Source organism: Stegostoma tigrinum, chromosome 26 (genome assembly GCF_030684315.1).
Source record: "Stegostoma tigrinum isolate sSteTig4 chromosome 26, sSteTig4.hap1, whole genome shotgun sequence".
NCBI lineage: Eukaryota > Metazoa > Chordata > Chondrichthyes > Orectolobiformes > Stegostomatidae > Stegostoma > Stegostoma tigrinum.
This window is the reverse complement of record NC_081379.1, coordinates 12,206,586-12,222,792: the sequence shown is the minus strand read 5'-3', so window position 1 is coordinate 12,222,792 and position 16,207 is coordinate 12,206,586. Positions and strand designations below refer to the sequence as shown.

The 16,207-nt window shown below is 40.0% G+C and overlaps 1 long non-coding RNA gene across 3 annotated transcripts in view; it reads left to right on the top strand.

The window, feature by feature from the left end:
* The window catches only part of LOC125463978 (uncharacterized), a 192,885-nt gene extending 184,081 nt beyond the window's left edge, over positions 1-8,804 (top strand). The window contains exons 4-5 of one of the 3 annotated variants that reach the window (XR_009447258.1): positions 1,567-1,732; positions 4,199-4,476. This is a non-coding gene — a long non-coding RNA (uncharacterized LOC125463978). Of the gene's footprint in view, positions 1-1,566; positions 1,733-4,198; positions 4,477-6,260 lie in introns of those variants that run through there. The other 2 variants (XR_009447259.1, XR_009447260.1) reach the window with 2 other exon arrangements.
* Positions 8,805-16,207: the final 7,403 nt, after the last annotated feature.

The window sequence follows — 16,207 nt, the reverse complement described above, 5'->3', positions numbered from 1 at the left end:
TTCCGCAGGCAATATATGATGGGAGAATATCTCACATTTATAAGAACACCATTCAGATTTTCTTTTTATTGACATGAGTAGGAGACAATCCAACAGTTTCTGGCCTTGACTATTTTCCATTATGCACATCCCCGAGGTGCTACTTTAAAAAAAGACCAACATCCAGATTTCAGCACAAAGTTTGCTATATTCTACCCTCATCAGTGGAGTTAATCTAGGGTTGCAAATCTCTTCTTGAGATATCCTGAAGACATACAAGGAACCAGCATGCCTTTTTCCCTCCTTTTTTTACCCTCTCTTTCTCCCCTACTACAGTTCTCATTCTCTCACCGATTAATATTCTGTTCAGTTCCTGACTCCTAGATAATTTTGGCTGCATCTTTACAAATGAGAACTGCATCCTCATTGCAATGGAGTAGTTTTCAGTGTCTCAGCTGACACTGGATAATGTCATTTGATTGAGATGGCCTCAACCTGTGGATGTTACCGCAACATGGCTCAGGGCTTTTAGGAAATGAGGAGAGAAACCTGGGAGAAAAACAGAAACGATAACTTGTCAGTGTGCATAATGCTTTCTCTAACAATATCTAAGGTTTGCTTGGAATCGACCCAATAATTAATTGACCTCTTGCTTGGTTTTTCAAATCTCTAGGAATTAATTAAAGCCGGTACTGATCAGTAATGGAATTCTGAGCTGTGTCTACTTACCCCTCTGGGAATTGGGCTTCATGATCCCTTTCCACTTATAGCCTTTAGCAGCCAGGGAAAAGGGAATCCTGATACCATCTGGCTGGTCTGAATTTGAACCTTGGTCTCAAAAGGTGAAAGGCCATTGTTGTAACATAATGCAGTACTCATTTTCCTTTTAAACTAAAAAATGAATGCTGGCCTTTCACCTCTGAGGCCCAAGTTAGGATTTAGTCAAGACAGATGGAATGATATGGTCTCCTGACACCCGTAATTGTCTCAAGTGAAGTGGATTTTTTTAAGACTGTCAATCTAGTATTGGGATAATTAGCACAATATGTCTGCTCAAATTTGTAGCATTTGCCACTTGTTGGGGCACTGTCACTTGGGAAGAAGAACAGAAATGTTTAATTGGTGCAGTGGGTTTGTTAAAGCCAGTTTGGGTTTTAGGGCCATTATCAAGTGAGTTTATGATGCAGCCCCACTGTGTGTTGCTCTCTCTTATTTACCTGACATCCTGTCGACACGTAAAATAAAGGCCAAAGTTTCATTATTCCCATTGGAAGGAATTTGACTTTGTGCATTTAGTTTCACCTGGAGACCTCGAAGTGTTAACATTGGGAAGATGAGCCTCTGATGGTACTGTTTTCCCAGATTGGAGTGTTTATACAGACTACTTTTGATAATTGAGCCTATGAATCTGGCACTGTGAGTAATAACATCCATAAAACAGTGGCATACAGAGTAGAAGGTGTCAGGTCCAGTCACATTTATTGAATGATGTAATACCAGTAGAGAGAACACAAAGGCACAACAATTAACTTAAGCTCCCACAGCATAAGGAAATTTTAAAAAAAACTGTGATATTTCCTGCTCCAGACAACTGTCCAGTGGCTATAGAGGGAAGCACATGTGTGGATTTTGGATGGTAACAGTACTGGACTTGAATGAAGGACTCTCTGCAGATAAATACACATTGAAGACAGGGAGAAGAGCAGCTGAGAGGCAATTGGAGAAGAGCTGCTGTATATGACACCGATTTCAGGTAACATTATCGGGCTCAAACTTGGTTATAACCCACCTTCAGAGATAGTAGACACAGTTTATGTGTATTGGTACTGAGGGAAGCAGCACACATAATTGTTCCTCCTACTGTACCTAATTATAATATTGACCAAAGGGAGGAGCCACATTAATGCAGCTTAAGTGAATGGTCGAGTAGCATGCAATCCGACTCCTGTGGTGTAGCATAAGAAATGGTACAACAAGTTGGAATTTTGTTGTGGAGAGCGTGAGAAACATTTGGACATTTGCTGTTTACATCAACATTCTAGTTTTTGACTGCACCATAATGGTAACAATGAACTCCTGCTTAAAATAAGTGCTGCAGGGGTGTGGATTAAAAAGAAGAGGAACAAAAGTATTGTTTAGCCTTGGCTAATTTGTCTGCCTTTAATCAAAAGAGAACAACACTTTTTTAGGGCTGTGTTCTGGTTCATTGCACCCTGCCACTTGAGGTGGCAGCTTTACTATTAACATTCAACAGTAGAACTAAAGAGCAGTGATTGACTTCTGATACAAGAGACAGAATTACACATTGCCAGCACAGCTGACCGCCTCCATTTAGCCATTCCAGTTTGATGAAGACAATTTGCATAAAGATCACCCTGCAATACTCCCTGTGGGCACTGAATGAATCAGTTTTCTATGAAGCAAACCTTTCTTTTCTTCTCTAATCTTTTAAACCATTTCTGTCTCTGCCGTTTACCTCCTTTCTCATCTCATAAAAAAGGCTAAATGGTCTGGCTTTTTAAGAGAAGCTGAATTACTAGACAAATTACATTTGCATAAAACATGCCTTTTTTAATTACAATGTTACTTAGCTATGATTTCCTTGCCCTTCTTTCTAATATATAGGTAAAAACAACTCTTTGGAGAATCAGAAAGGACTTAGGCAAAATGGATATATGTTTAGTTTTTCATCCATTATTAATGTTATTGTGGTTATTTGCAAACATTCTGTAGACTTAGCATGGTTAAAAGAGAATTGCAACTTTAAGTAGGGAATTCTAATTGTCTGGAACAAATGCAGAAGTTGCTGGAAAAGCTCAGCAGGTCTGGCAGCATCTGTGAAGAAAAATCAGAGTTAACTTTTCAGGTCCAGTGACCCTTCCTCAGGGTAGTTCTGAGAAACGATCACGAGACCTGAAACATTAACTCTGATTTTTCTTCACAAATGCTGCCAGACCTGCTGAGCTTTTCCAACAACTTGTTTTTGTTCCTGATTTACAGTATCCGCAGTTCTTTCAGTTTTTATTCTAATTGTCATCGTTGCATTTAAAGAAACATTCACACTGTCAGGACTGCTGTTGAAGAGAGACTTTTGCAATTACAACTGAAAACAAAAAAATGCTGGAAATCACAGGCTACAACTTTCTTTCATTCTGACCCATGTAACTGATGATTGAAAAAATACAGTGATAATGGGAACTGCAGATGCTGGAGAATCCAACATAACAAAGTGTGGAGCTGGATGAACACAGCAGGCCAAACAGCATCTCAGGAGCACAAAAGCTGACGTTTCGGGCCTAGACCCTTCATTAAAAAAATACAAACTGGCAAAGATACCTTCACTAGATAACTATAGATCTAAAGGCAAGGATATGTAGCAAAAGGAAACACTGTTCAACCCAGTTAGGCAAATTGTTTGTTACATGTCAGTTCTAAGGACGTACAACACATCTAATAACTCGCTGAAGTAGATATTCTGTAATCAGTAGCATGTTTTCAAACACTGGGAAAAAAATTTAGCTTAGCCTCACCCTGAAAACCCTAAAACCTGTTTATTCCAGCCGGGAGTATTTGATAGAGATGAGAAATCGAAGCTGTGGATTATTTCCTATTCCCCGTCTCCAAATACTTGCTTCTGTCCTGACTGAAACAGATTAATTCAGAACAATTCCTGGACCTTATTAGGAGTATGTCACCATATTTTCATTGCATAACAGTTTGTTTCGTGAAAGATAGTTTCCTTTAGTTTTGATTTTACTTTTGATCTTTAACATGACTCCATTGAGATTAAGTTTAGATGGTCTTGAAACAAATTCTCAAGATGGAGCGTATTACAATAATCATATCTGACAAAATATAACATGTTAATGAATCTAGAATAGAACAAGCAGTAGCAGTGATACCTAGTAGCATGTTATAGAACAAATCACTTTCTTGGAAAAAGACTCCTGTTGTGCAATGAAAACCAACACATCAATCTGATCATCATAGGATTAATGAGAGCTTTCTGGGTATAATTCAGTTAATTCAATGTGAGAGAATGTTCTTGAATTCTTTTTACATTTCATGTAGTTCAGCAATTCACTGTATGTTATTTCTGACCTTCACTAAAATATCCCAATGTTTGCAGGATGATGGTTTGATGTTATTTGTGCGTGCTGTGCCTGCTGACTGATCACATCACTGAGGAGCTGCTTTGTTTCTAATATTGCCCACACAGGTTCATTAGAACTGTCAATAATGGATGCTGACACAGCTGCTGATGTCATCTCTGTGTTTGCTGCACTATGAACAGCAACTGAAATTGATGAGGAGTACAAACATCTGGAAGCTCAGGACCAGCAGCAACCACCTTTGGATATGGCGCAACCTCATAATGCAAAGTTTCCAGAAAAAGAGACCCACAGTGGTTCACCTTAGGGGAGGTGACAACTTAGTGGTATTATCGCTGGACAGATAATGTTCTGGGCACCCAGGTTCGAATCCCAACACAGCAGATGATGGAATTTGAATTCAATAAAATATCTGGAATTATTAACCTAATGATGACCATGAATCCATTGTCAGTTATTGGAAAAACCCATCTGTTTCACTCATGTCCTTTAGGGAAGGAAACTGCCACCTTTAGCTGCTCTGGCCTACATGTAACTCCAGACCCATAGAAATGTGGTTGACTCTTAACTTCCTTTTGGGCAATTAGGGATGAGCAATAAATGCTGCCTAGCAGTGATGCCCTCATCCCATGAATGAATAAAAGAATAAAGGAATGTCTTCCAGATGAGAGAGGAGCAGAGAGGAGAATGAGGATGGCCCAGGACACCATTCCAAAGCTGGGTTATCTGCTGTAGTTTACAAATCTAGCACACAAGTGCAGCAGGTAATCAGGAAGGCTAATGAAATGTTAGCCCTTATTTAGTTGGAGAATAATAGTAGGGAAGTCTTACTGTAGCTGTGCAAGATTGTGCTGAGCCCACATGTGGAAGACTGTGAGCAGATTTGAATCTACAAATAGTGGCATTGAAGCTGAGGATTAACCACCATCATATCAAATGGCAGAGGAGACTTGACAGCCGCTATAGTCTTCTCTTACCCCTATTTCTTATGCTCCTAACAACTGCAGAAATAAACTGGCTTCAGTAATCTGGGTGTGAAGGAAGAACAAATGGGAACCAGATTCCCAGGAGGGAGTGTTAGAGAAACTCAGCACGTCTGGTAGCATCTGAGGATAGAGAAACAGAGTCAATGTTTTGAGTCCAGGATGACTCTTCTTCAGAACTTCAGTTCGATCATTCTGGTGTTGAAACATTAACTCAGTCTCTCTCTGCACAGATGCAGCCAGAACTGTTGAGTTTCTCCAACATTTTATCTTTTTATTTCAAATTTCCAGATATCTTCATTGTCTGCATATATTTTCTAACAGGAGTTAATAAATAGAAGTCAAGCTTATAAATCATGTAAATGCAAATTATGTGGCTGTATTTATTTCAGATTTCTGGCAGCCACACATATTTTGCATTTACAAGATTTCTAATTTTGACTTCTATTCATTAACTCCTGTTAGAAAATATGTGCAAATAATAAAGTTATTAACAGGCCTATTATCTTAATCTCTAAAGTGAAATGGTCTGTTAATAATTACTATCTGGAACTACTCACAATGAAAGAAAACTGGGACCCAGCAGCATGGGATGCTTGTGCTGTACTTAATCAATAGTCACTAACTTCCGGTAACATTTTCAAAATTTGAACAGGTCACTTCTGGCCCAACACAAACGTAAAGTGTGGCAGCTGCAAATTGCTAATCCCAACTGCTCCTCACTGATATCTCCCAACCCCCTCCTTAAGCAATACTTGGTCCATTCAACCACAATTGCATCCATTTCCATGGATAGAACAGAAGCATTAGATTCACTTTCAATTCTATTACTGTCTGTGATTCTAGATAGGCACCAAGACTGAAGAGATTTTAGACTTGTCAAGTGCTGTACCTTTTCTTTACTCCTAGAGGTTGATTGCCTCCATTTATTTTGACACTTCAACAAGGTGTGCAGATTAAGCCTTATTTTCTTCCCTGTGACTGAAGCCATTTTTTTTGGAAAAACATCTTTTAGGTCATAGACTTTTACTTTTATTGAAAAATCAAGAGTGAGACTCAGTTTCTGAGTGCCCCATTCTGTGCTCGTTAACACACAGGCCCCATTACCCCATTCAGCTGTCACCGCCCAAATCTTACTAAGAAGCTCGCCTTTTACACTAAGCAGAACTTTTTTTTTCACTTCTAGTATCCGACATCTGCTCAAGGGATTGGTGTGGATCTTCACTTTGAAGAACAGAGGAAAATGGATGAAAATGCATCAGCTGTCTTTTTAAGTAAATAATATGTGCAGCCTATAATCCCCCACATCTTTCCTTCAGTTATCCTGTATTTTCCCCTTTGTGTCTGTCATATTTCCGTAAACATCAGCCACATCTCTTCCTATTCTCTACTTATCTTCCCCATAGTTCCCACCACCATTCTGCCCCAGCCACCCCATAATACTTTCCCCACAGTTTGTCCCACATTATGTTTTACATAACATAAGCAGAAATTGCAGGGGAAACTCAGCTTTTCTGGTGGCATCTGTGAAAAAGAGAAACGGAGTTAATGTTTTATGTCCATTGACCCTTTTTTGACCCAGGTACTGTCAGACCTGCTGAGTTTCTCCACCAATTTCTGTTTTTGTTTCAGACTTCCTGCATCCACAATTCTTTGCTTTATTGCCACATTGTGTTTTGTTGGGTGTTGAATGTATAACACTGTCTAATCTCCCAAACTAATGCTGCTCATGTCCATAGAACCTTCTGCAAGAACTCTTAATTTTGCAACTTGATCTATATAGACATTATCTTCACATCAGCTCAGAAGCTCTGTTCCTATTCACCCTCGCCCTATGACATCAAATACATCTTGTGTATGTGATCACCATCATTATATATGTCTCTGACAGTAATCGCATTACTCTACATCTCCCCGAAGTCTTTGACTGTATTATATTTACATTCAAAAGATCTCCCCTAAGTCTCAAACTTCAAAGAGTTAGTTTCTTTGCTTTAACCAATCTTCTAGATTTGTTTCTGATCTCATTCTGTGGTTGAGTATATTCTGGACTCTCCTTTCTGTTACAGTGTATGCTCATCTCCAAGTGGATATAGAGGTTTCTTCTTCTTATATGTCCAAGTTTCTTTTGCTTTCTTGTTGAAATGTATCAATGCAGTATGTATAAAGTCCCTCTAGATGTTATTATGCAAAGTTAAAGTAAATGGGATTGGTAGTAATATATTGGCACGGATTGAGAATTGGTTACCCAATCTGAAAATTGTTCACATGCTCATGTTGCTGTGATGCAACACTGTTCTGTTATCCTGACATCTTGGAGAACTTGAAAGATAAATTTGTGTTTTTCTTGACTGTGACAATCATTCCATTCACTGACTCCAGGGACTACACAGTAAGGGAACACTCATTTATAACTGAGATATTAAGAAATTTCTAGTCCCAGAATGTATTGAATGTCTGGAATTCTCTACCTCAGAGGATAGGGAAAGCTAGATCACTGAAAATATTTAATGAGGAGGTTGATAGTGTTTTGAAATATTAGGGAGTTGAGGGCTATGATGATTTGAGGCTATGAACAAGGAGTAGATCGGTCATGATCTCGTTGCATTGATGGGCAGGTTTGAGGGGCCAAAATAGCCTACTTCTGCTCCTATTTCCTATGTTTTATATTCACTGCTTCCTCATATAATATTTTCTCCCTTCATGTTTTGCTGCGTGTTTAGTGTCTAATTTGGTTCTCCCAAATTAACAATGCATTAGTCAATGGAACTTCCAACAAGAATTATTCATTTATAACTTGATCTGTATACCCGTTAGGCCACAGTTTCCAAAGAGTGACAATCTTACTTAGATTGCTACTTTGCTCCTTTTTTACATCACCAAAAACCTCTGCATATCTGACAGGAGATTCCTTTGAAGGCACCTTCAGAAATACAGAACTGTATTTCTATTCTGACAGGCCTGTCAAACCACACCCCTTTTTATGCAGTAGTGGAAGAGCAGGGGTCTTGGATCTGGAGAAGGAGGGATTGCAGCAGAGAAGTGGGGATTCCAGAACGGAACAGTGTAAAAGCTGTCAGGCCCAGAGTGAGTCAGGTCAGAGAGAATGCATGGGCTCAGGGGGATACTGAGTGGCATGGAGATGGAGGGGGCTGATGGTGTTGGCCCGCTTGGGGAGATGGAGGCAGTTAGGTTATTGACCAAGAGGTGCCAAGTGTGGGGAGAGGCAGATTGTCAAGCCAGATGAATTTGGGAGGAATGGCTAAGGGTGTCTGAAATTAGTTGGGGGATCAGTTTAGCAGATTCTCAGGAGTTAGACTAAGTGTTTAATATTCCAACCTTTGCAGAACTCTCCAAATCCTCCAATTTAAATTAATACTTTCAGAGAGTTCCAGGCTGAGGAGAATTGTCCAGTAGAATCTTACATTTACCTGGAAATTCCTTTGGGGCTCACTAAAATGGGCATTCTGCAAGGTTCCCATGCATAACTTGCATCTGCTCCGCATTAGCGTCTGTCTGGCCATAGTAAAATCTGGGCCATATTTTAACACTAGGTTACATCTTCTGCTCCCTTCCAGCTCTAACTATCTAATCCTGTGACTCTGACATGATCACTAAATCGTCATCATCATTCGTCATGTTTGCTGTTAATATTAATTCCATTACTTCACATTCAATATTGCTAAGTGCCACATTTAACTCATTCAGTTGAGCTAAGACTGCTTAAGAAATCCACTTGTCTAATATCGCTTCCAGTGTATGTGAACACATTAAACATTAACATCACATAGATATCAATCACTGTTGCAAGGCTTTTTATTAACAGACAAAAGATACATAAATGAAAACCAAAAGAACTGTGAATGCTGTAAATCAGGAACTAAAGCAGAAGTTGCCGGAAAAATTTAGCAGGTCTGGCGGCATCTGTGAAGAAAAATCAGAGTTAACATTTTGGGTCCAGTGACCCTCCTCAGACCTGCTGAGATTTTCCAGCAACATCTGCTTTTGTTTTTGAAAAGAAATAGATACTTTTGGAGGGGTGTTTTAGTCAAACTTCTTCCACTTTTTGAATGTTGTTTTTATTTTCAAAGCTAATGCTGGGGAGGGTGTAGTGGAAATAAGCAAAAAGGAAATTAAGATTTTTAAACAGTCTTTTTTAAAGTTAGAAATCAATCTCAAAAGATTGACTTGGATTCTTATAAAAAAAAGTGAAATTAAAAAGATAAAAGTAGAAACTGCGGGGAAAGAGATTACAAAATAACACAGATGAGGAAGATCAATCGTCCCAACCTATCTTCTCCAATCTGAAAGAGGAGAAACTGAGAAGTAGTGTTTCAATATTTTATTTAAAATGATATTGCTTTTCTTCATAGTGCAGTGGTGATGCCGCAGCAAACATCAAAGCTTATTTATTATTGATCTTTGTATCAGTTTTAAGTGCGCAAGCCGAAAATGACTATCTAAAGTTAATATTCCACCTTTTCCCAGGCTAGAGAGCAATCTGAAAGTCAGGTGGCACAGGCATGCATCCGATCACAGCGAATGCATACACAGAAAGACCAGGTTGATGTAAAATTCTAGGGTTTGTGATTGTTACATTATTCAGCCTGAGTATGTGGGCCAAGCATGGTAGGTGTTTGACGAATCCTCCAGCACTACTGCTAAGAAAGTTCAGCAGATCACATACCAATCACTTTGTTACGAGCTGATAGCAACTCTCAGCAAGTACATTGGCCTATCAAAGGTCTTGACAAGTGGCAGAATTGCAAGTCAAAACCACTGACTAATCAGGAGCCATCAGCCTCTGGGCCCAGCAACAAGAATGTAGGCCTTTCTTTCGCTTTTGTATCTCAAAGTAGGAGTCACAGGGAATTATGTAAGTCAGTTATAATCTCTTATACAAAGAGATGGAGGACCAGTGCTTGATCTAAATCATTGTTGGGACCTACATTCATGGCTAATACCGACTGAAGAAATAGAACATATCACTGTCCATGTCAGATGGTAGCACTTTGTCTCTGAGTCATTCAGTTCTAGCTTCAAGCCTCATTGCCAGAGCACAAAATCTAGCATGACACTCCAGGGCAATAGTTAAGCATTGCAGCAGATCCAGAGACTGTCTTTCTGATGAAATATTAAACTGAGGCCCCAGTTGCCCTTTCAGGCAGGTGAAAAATTTGACACTATTCTGTACAAGAGCAGTGGAGTCCTGGGCAACATTTATTCATTTATCAACATCATAAAAACAGATCATATTGCATTGTTTATTGTGGAAGATTGATGCTTGCAAATTTGTTGCTTTGTTTCATATTTTACAGCTCCTGACTTGCACTTTAGAAGTACTTTGTTTGCAATAATGTACTTGGAGACTTCAGAAGGGCTACCTGTTCTCAAGTGACAGGTAGCTAATTAAGATAGGCTGCAGGCCTTAATTAACCAATTACAGGCACTGACTGGAATTTTCTAATGGGCCTGTGAACATCCACTGTTTGGGGACCAGGCATTCTGTCAGGAGGTAGCTGACTGCAGTCAATTTTTTTGGTTTAAAAATTTTAGCACTCAAGTGCCCATAGGGGACATCCCAAAATGGTGGCACTCTCTCACTCTTTCTCTTTCTCTTTCTCTTGCCTGAACTACAGGGATCTCATTCCAAACTGCCTGGCCTCCTGTTGGTCCTCCAGCTTTGAAAGCCCACTGACCGTCTTTAATTGGATGACACATTCGCCCTCTGGTCTCTAATTGGCCAAGTTAAGAGAAATCACTGCCAGGTGACTGTACCCCACAGTGCAGGCTTATGACCCTCATTTGACCCTGATGCCCGGGTCCCAACCCAAAAGACAAAATCCTGTCTCAAATGTTCCAGTTCCCATTGCAAACATCTTTCACTGTGAGGAGTACAAAAAAAATCATAAACAGTTGAAAAAGTGCACATAACATGTAACGGCATTAAAGCAGAAGAATGTTGGCAATCCATCAGCATCATAAAAAAAGGGCAGGTTGACATCTTTGACATATGCCATTTGTTAAACCTGACTGCAATGAGGTTTGACACGGCAAACATTTGACCTCGTCTTTTCTGTTCTCATCTGCACTTCCAGTATTTATTTCAGATTCCCAGCATTTCCAGTCATTTCTTTTTCAACAGAGAGAAGGTTAAGAGGTGCTGTGACGATACTTGGTGATCACTGAATCCAATATCTGTTCAATTTACTGGAATTTTATTTTTCTATTTCAATTTCAGAAAATCTAATTTAATCTTTATTGACTGAATGATAAATAGCCTTAGGTTAGAAGCCAACAGAATTTCAGAAAATTTTCTGTTTTGCATGCTGATGTAATCCAATCTAAGTGAAAAAATCTAATTGTCTAGACCTTAATCCACAGGAAAATCTCCTTATGCAAACAGATGCTTCTTGCTACTCAACATCTTCAAGAATGTTAACAAAGAAAGAGATAAAGATCACGAATATGAGTATTCTATAGCACACACCAAGTAAAGGATAACTTACTGTGTGGCTTGTGGGAGTCTCAATATCAGTTCCTGCTCAGGTATTGTAAAGAACAGGGAGAAGCTGATAATTCACTTATGTCTGGTATTATGGTTTATGACTGTCTCAGTCATAACCTCCATGTCTTAACAGTATCACAGTATCAGTTGCCGTGTATACAGAATGGACTGCAAGAAAGGAAACATGCTGATGCTTATGCCTGAGTAATGTATATGGGGAGAAAGGTAAAATTAATTTACCCTTTTGTACAGTTTAAAATGTCTGTAGCCCTTTTCCTCTCCCATATAAACACAATACCAACAGCAAGAACTGGAAGAATTTACGATTTTTGACATTTATAGAGTAGACTTTAACACTTCCTACCCAAGGGTAACAGTATGAGCTGGGCACAGCACTTAAGATTATGGGAGGCATCATCATAGAGCATAGAATTGCCACAGTGTAGAAACAGGCTGTTCAGCTCAACAAGTCCACACTGACCCTCTGGAAATCATCCCACCCAGACCTCCCCCTCCTACCCTATTCCTGTAACCCTGCATTTCCCATGGCTAATACACCTAACCTACACATCCCTGAACACTGTGGCCAATTTAGCACAGCCAATACATCTATCTTGCATATCTCTAGACTGTGGGAGCACCCAGCAGAAACAGACACAGGGAGGACATGCAAACTCCACACAGAGAGACCCCCAAGATTGGAATCGAACACAGGCCACTGGTGCTGTGAGGCAGCAGTGCTAACCACAGAGTCACCATGCCACTAAACTAATAGTTTAAGGGATAATACCTCTATAACAATGACAAACCCATCAGAAGCCATTCTGACATCCCCATCAGTATCATTCTGCATTCCTGATGTTTTTTCATTTTTACCAATAATAATTACTTTAGTTAGGCTACCTGGTCTGGCAATGTGACATGCGAGAGTGTGCAATATTTTTGTATGTAAAATTAGTGAAGGATGGATTGAGCAATATAATTCCATCAATATTTCTCCAGTGGGAAATTTGCATTTTTAAAAACCACAGTCTGCATTTTAAAAACTAGCAGAATGGGTGTGAACACATTTTGTAAGTTTGGGTTAGAACAGTTATGCCTATGTCTATACCTTAAACACCAAAATTGGCATTGTTGCAATAGAATTTACAAACATTTTGAGCTCCATCTGGGAAAGTGAAACTGCTCAGCAATGTTCACATTACCCCTTTAAGGTAGCCCACAGTTACCATGGAGACAAGAAAAGGGCCAGCTAATTAGTTGACTGCCAATTACGTTAATTAAGGGCTGAAGTAAAATCTGATTTAATTACTTGTTTATTATGTTACAGCTAAGTATTCAGTTTATAACCTATACCACTGGATTATGTTGTTCTTTGAAAGCACTAACAAATTGCAAGCCCCACTCAAAAATGTTCAACTGACTAGAAATAATAAAACCATTAATTTTTCAAGTAAGGGATGCCAGTGTTGGTTAATGGAAGTCTTCACAAGATCTCTTTTAAAGTTATCGCTCGTAAGATACAGACACAATGGGCTGAATGGCCTTCTTCTGTACTGTATCATTCTATGATTCTGGGCAAGATGCGAGGTGACTCTTCCAAGCTGCCTAGCTCACCTAAACCCAACTTCAGAAAAGTTGCACTTCAGTGACAGTTCCCTTACAAACTGTTCTGCAGCCTTTACTAAGTAAGCTTCGCAGTTTAAGGCCTTTACTGCAAAGGTGTGGACAATGTTGTGTTATGGGCCCACGCTGATTAGGAACTGATGTGAGGTAGGTCCATTTTGTTTTCACACAGATTCCTATCACCGGCATAGAACATAGAACATAGAACAATACAGCACAGAACAGGCCCTTCGGCCCTCGATGTTGCGCCGGCCTGTGAACTAATCTAAGCCCCTCACCCCACACTATCCCATCATTATCCATATGTACACTCTACACTGTACATTCTAACAGTCATTCCCACTCGGCTCCCCTCCTTCCCCTCAAATCTCTCCACACCAAGCTCAACACCCTCTCCCCTGTCCCCAAACCCTCTCACAATCTCCCCTCATCCTCGATCTCTTCCCCCGTCCCCATCTTCCCCACCACTCCCTCCCCTCACCCTCCCACTCCACCTCCCCCCCTCACCCTCCCACTCCACCTCCCTCCCCTCACCCTCCTCCCCTCGCCACCCTCCTCCACCTCCCCCCATCACCCTCCAACTCCACCTCCCCCCATCACCCTCCAACTCCACCTCCCCCACAAATAAGACCTTTGTCCCATCAGTTTGGATAAGTTTGAACTCAAGCATGGCAGGTGATAGAAACATTCCCCTTGAGTGATGATATTCATTAACATTCCAACCCATCATGAAATTTTTTTTGCACCTGATGAACCCATGTATTATTAAAAGACTACTCATATCTTCAATAAATATTATTAAATGGTTTCTTCGGTAAAGATGGTGAAGAGTTTAGCAGTAGGCAATATTGATCACACAAATGTTCTGCTTTCAAGCTTTTTTCTTTCCTGATTTCATCTAAAGGTAACAAATTGCCTCAGCACAGCTGATATGAGTAACTACCTTTGTGTTTAAGGTAATGATAAGGGCATTTGTGGTGCAGTGGTAGTGCCCAGACCTCTGAGCTAGGAGATCCTTGTTTGAGCCATACTGCTTTAAAGTTGTGTTAAAACATCACTGAGCAGGTTGATTAGAAAATATCTCAAACTATTTCATTTTGGAAGGTCGTATTTGAACACAGAATACAGACTTAATGGCAGGATTCTCGGCAGTGTGGAGGAACAGAGGATCTTAGGGGCCACGTCCATAAATCCCTCAAAGCTGCTACCCAAGTTGACGGGGTTGTAAAGAAGGCATATGGTGTGTTGGCTTTCATTGGCAGAGTAGAAGAGATTTGAGGTCATGCTGCAGCTCTACAAAACTGTTTAGACCACACTTGGAATATTGTGTTCAGTTCTGGTCACCTCATCATACGAAAGATGTGGAAGCTTTAGAGAGGGTGCAGAGGAGATTTACCAGGATGCTGCCTGGACTGAAAGGCAGGTCTAATGAGGAAAGATTGAGGAAGCAAGGGCTTTTTTCATTGGAGCGAAGATGGATGAGAGGTGACTTGATAGAGGTGTACAAGATGATGAGAAGCATAGATAGAGGGGATAGTCAGAGACTTTTTCCCAGGACAGAGATGACTATTACAAGGGGACATAATTTTAAGGTGATTGGAGGAAGGTATAAGGGAGATGTCAGAGGTAGGTTCTTCAACAGAGAGTGAGGGGCATGTGGAATGTGCTGCCGGCAGTGGAAGTGGAGTCAGATACTTTAAAGACTTTTCAGCGACTCTTGGGTAGGTATATAGAGGATTGTAAAATGTAGGGTATGCAGGGTAGATTGATCTTAGTAGGATAAGAGGTCGGCACAACATGGTGGGCCGAAGGGCCTGTACCGTGCTGCACTGTTCTATGTTCTTTTGATTGCATCTAGTGTCCTGTGCTGGTAAAAAAAAATGTGTGAACTGTGCTAAGGAGTTAGGCAACCCATAGTGAGAAAGTGTGGGAAAATTTGAAAAGTCAAGTTGGTACAATTTCCGCATTGTAAAACAAACTTTTGATGATACTGTGAAAAGAAAGGACAGTCAGAAAAATGATATAGTGCCTTTCATGATCTCAAATGTTCTGAAGTTTTTACAGCCAATTAAGTACTTTTGAAGTGTAGTAACTGTTGCAGTGTAGTAAACTTTTTTTTGTGAAGGCTTACAAATGAACAAAGACCATTTGGGAGGTCACAGAAGAATTGCTGAGTCACTGAAGTCAAGGGCTTCAAAGGAAATGGGAAAAATACAGGGTGGGAAAGGGATTATTTATATTTACAAATTTACATTGTCAGGACTACCAATAAAGTCACTTAAAAACTGGATTACCTATTGTTACCCTTATAAATGTTGGCATAAAATAGACATTCGTCTGTGGTGCCACTACAGAGAAGAATAAATGGAAGCAAACTTATCATGTTTCTCCACTTGAAAATCACACAGTTGGATGAATTTTGGTGTAGAATGTAGACTGAGCAGATGACAGGCTTGTGCTGTGTCTATCTGATGGGTTTTTCTTTGTGATCAGGCTTTATTTGACTTGCAAATGAGCACCAGCACTGCTTACTCTCCAATGTGAGAGGGTGGAAAATCCAGTGGGGTGATTACTGAATGATGTTGTGCTAATACCTTACATAATGGCTTATGAAGCTAAGGATTGAAAAAAGCAACAGATTCTAAGGGCAGGGAAATTTCTTTGAGCACATTTAGCATCAAAGCAATCAATCTATAAAAGACTCTCAAGAGCCCAAAACAATAGAAAGAGTGCCAGGTGGAATTGGTATAAACTAAAGAAATAGCATTGTCACACATTGACGACATCTTTGGAAGTATATTGTTCAGACTGAGTTGAGGAAATATAATGCAGCATTTGATTGAGCTGGAGGGCTTCTTGCTGAAAGTGGAACGTAAAATGTTCCATTTACTAGATGAGAATGAAATGGCTTCAATAATAGAGATAATGGGAACTGCAGATGCTGGAGATTCCAAGATAAACCAGCCCAGTTCATCCCCTCCCCCCACTGCACCACACAA